The sequence below is a fragment of the Bos indicus x Bos taurus genome, chromosome 3, assembly GCF_003369695.1.
Source record: "Bos indicus x Bos taurus breed Angus x Brahman F1 hybrid chromosome 3, Bos_hybrid_MaternalHap_v2.0, whole genome shotgun sequence".
Lineage (NCBI taxonomy): Eukaryota > Metazoa > Chordata > Mammalia > Artiodactyla > Bovidae > Bos > Bos indicus x Bos taurus.
This window is the reverse complement of record NC_040078.1, coordinates 17,530,662-17,533,936: the sequence shown is the minus strand read 5'-3', so window position 1 is coordinate 17,533,936 and position 3,275 is coordinate 17,530,662. Positions and strand designations below refer to the sequence as shown.

At 42.5% G+C, this 3,275-nt stretch overlaps 1 long non-coding RNA gene across 1 annotated transcript; it reads right to left on the bottom strand.

Moving 5' to 3' along the window:
• Positions 1–851: 851 nt before the first annotated feature.
• On the bottom strand, positions 852–2,102 carry LOC113890439. The gene is made up of 2 exons (XR_003510493.1): positions 2,063–2,102; positions 852–1,384 (listed from the first exon to the last, which is right to left on the bottom strand). It is a non-coding gene; the product is annotated as an uncharacterized LOC113890439 (long non-coding RNA).
• Positions 2,103–3,275: the final 1,173 nt, after the last annotated feature.

Genomic DNA, 3,275 nt, shown 5'->3' with positions numbered 1-3,275 from the left:
TAAAAAGATCATATGTTTCAATTAAAAGAAAACAGATGGTGATAGTAGAGAATTACCTAAAGTTGAGACTTTGAACTTCAGCCTAGTATGGCTGGAAAACTGTGAATAAATTATCAAAATCTTTGACACATCTTCAGATCCAATGTCTTCAACCCCATTTGGAGACATTGTCTCTCTGATGACTGTTCTCCCTGCAGTTACTCTGCCCTGCGTCAGCACTCTCCATCGCCTCTCACTGGTACAGTGTACCCCAGACACTCAAGGCTCACTCTTCTCTTCACTCAAGTCTTTGCCCTAAAAGTCACTTGGAAAATCTTTTCTACACAGTGTCTCTAAAATACCCGCAGGCATCACTATTATTTCCCTTGTATCTGCACCTGTGTGTGTGTGTGTGTGTGTGTGTTCGTGTGTGCAAACTCCTTTCAAGAGTTTAGATGGAAAAAGGTTTTTAGTCACCATCCTCATGTCCCTAGCACATAAGAGACTGCCTGGCATGTGTTAATAATTGGGAAACATTTGTGAATAAATTATTTTCTATGAGTACACTGAGTTGAATAGAGTCTGCCTACTGGTTTTACAAATAAAGAAACTGAGACTGAGAGAATTCAATTCTTCTCAGGGTCTTCAAGGTAGACAAAGATAGAAAGAAGTCTGAACCCAAAGAAGGAATTCTTTGATGGGTCCAGTCCAAACATACATACTTCAGGCAAAGCTGAACTCAATGAGGGAAAAGTCTAATTCTGATAATCCAATGGGAATGAAATGGAACACTCAGAAGAATACCTGTAGTTGACAGAAGAGATGAAAAACACTATATGCAAAAAAACAAAAAAACGAAAGATAGAAATACATAATGGACTATGAATATGCTTTATTGGAGAAGCAAAGAATAGACATGCTAATTGCTCATGGGGTAGAGATCACAGTGCGGATACAGGACACACAGATGGCAAAGAGAGATCAAGCGATGATCCTGCTGCTCTTCCAGCAACGTGGTGTCAGCTTCAGGAAGCAAGCCTTTTCTCTGCCAGCTGTCAGTCCAGGAGGGAGATTAAGGAAGATGCAATCCATCACCATGGCCAAAGGGAGGACAATGGGAGAGCCTGGATCTTGTTCTTGGTCCAGATGAAATCTGGTGCTGTTACTTCCACTTGGGTGGACACTTCTGCTTGCATGGTGGGCATGGTGGCCCAGGAGGGCATTTCTTCTGGCCCAGTGGAGGTGGGCATGGATGAGGTGGGCAAGGCTCATGGCACTTGGGTGGGCACACTATTGGAGGTGGATGGCAGGGCTCCTTGCACTGATGGTGATGCTGATGCTGATGCTGATGCGGATGCGGATGGGGATGCGGATGGTGAGACATGCTTCCTGGGTCTCAAGGAATCTGAAATACAGACAACTTTCTTCATAGCAGAGAGTCCGATCGGTAGAACATTTAGCTGTGCCAACAACCCTTCTGTCACTAAGGACACTTCTTGATTCCTAATACAGTCTTTATGGTTTTTTATAGCTTCGTCACCATTTTTTTTTAGTATCTTTTGCCCTCATCTTCAGTCTTTTCTGATTAGTGTCTCCTTCTATCATTTTCGAAAACAAAATTACCTACACAGGTGTTGTATGAATACAAACATACTCTGAAGAATAAGCTGGATAATAAACTTGTAGCCAATCCCCAAACAAATTTCTAGTTATTTGTCTCATGATGTCTTGGTTGCTAGAGAAGCTGACCTGACTGTGGGCTTCTGGGGAGAAATGCAAAGGCCCAAACTAGGCACTCAATGGGATTGGATGCTGAGAAGGGTGCCTTTGGAACTAATGTGTGCTGTGGTGTAGCACAGTATCTCATCCCCCTTACTCTCTCTCAGGTTAAGACTGTGCACCTGACTCCATTTTCTCCTCACATTTAAGATTGCATTCATGTCCACATACCAAAAATTTACCATAAATTCTCATTATTTTCTTTTCCCATACAGAGCACTAATTGCTTCAATTAAAGCCACTTCTACCTCTGGATTAATCCCAACACCCAAGTTCCAAAAAGATCTCTAAGAGTTGTGCTCACCAGAGGCTCCAAAGGTCCCTATGACCGTCACGACAATGACAGCACTGTGATGGAGACTCCTTTTATAAGGACCAGGCAGCTCCACCCAGGGGGAACATCCCAGGACTGGCATGATGTACTTATTGGCCACCCCAAATTCCACATGCTTGCAATCTCAAAAATAAATTGCCACACTCATGCTGATATCACAAATTTCCCTTGTCCATGGACTTCTTTATCCTTCACTAAGGAAGTGCAGAGTGATTCACTGGAGACCTGGTCACATACTCCCTGTGCCATTGTTATGCACCAGTTAGGAAATATGAGGAATTCTTTGACAATAGTGTTGTTCCTCCATTGTCACAGTTGGTGATTCTTCCTCTCCCCAGCCCCCAAGAATCTGCTATGTAAAACTTCCTCCCTATTCCATTTCACCTGTCAGCACCGAGCTTTGTTTCCCTTGATGGTCTAGACTGGGATTTACTAACCTCACATACCTTACCCACTACCCACAGTTTTTTTTAACTCACCTTCCTTTCACCATGCCCCACTTGTCTCTAGCCTTTTCTTGACAATTAAATGACTTGGAACCACAAAGTTGAATCTTGTTTTCCTAACTTTCTAGTTTCTGGTGTTGGCGGTCTCATGCATGTTTGTTTTCACACAGCTCCATTCATGGACCCGACAGGAAAACTTGATCCTTCAGTTTCTGGACCATAAGGTCACAAGTTGAGATGCTTTACTGAAGTTCTACTTTTGCAGATGTATACACTGACTTGATCTCTGCAGCCACATGACCACGAGCAACTTGTAGTCTACTAGAAACCCAAATTCCTCTCTTCTCATTATTTCCAAAATTGACTCAATGTCTGGGCTGTATCCTTTAAGAAGCTTTTCCACTAATACTCCCCAAATATCCTTTGCCACTTTACCCTACAACAGTTAATTCAATTGACTCTATCCTGTCATTTTTGTTTTTTGAAATGACATTTAGTGTTTTTTCAGACATTCTCAGTATACTCAAGGAATGAAGCTCCACGAGTCATTGACCCCGCCATTCAATCCATGGATATTTTCCTCTAAACAAATAAACTAAGGGTGACATAGAACCCGTCAGGAATTTATTAGTATAATTTGTTGAAATGCAGCATCGCTTCAGCTAATACTAAGCACTAAGCCTTCCATGGGGGACCTTGAGTGCCCTGGGTATGCAGACATCTATAGTCACCGGTAC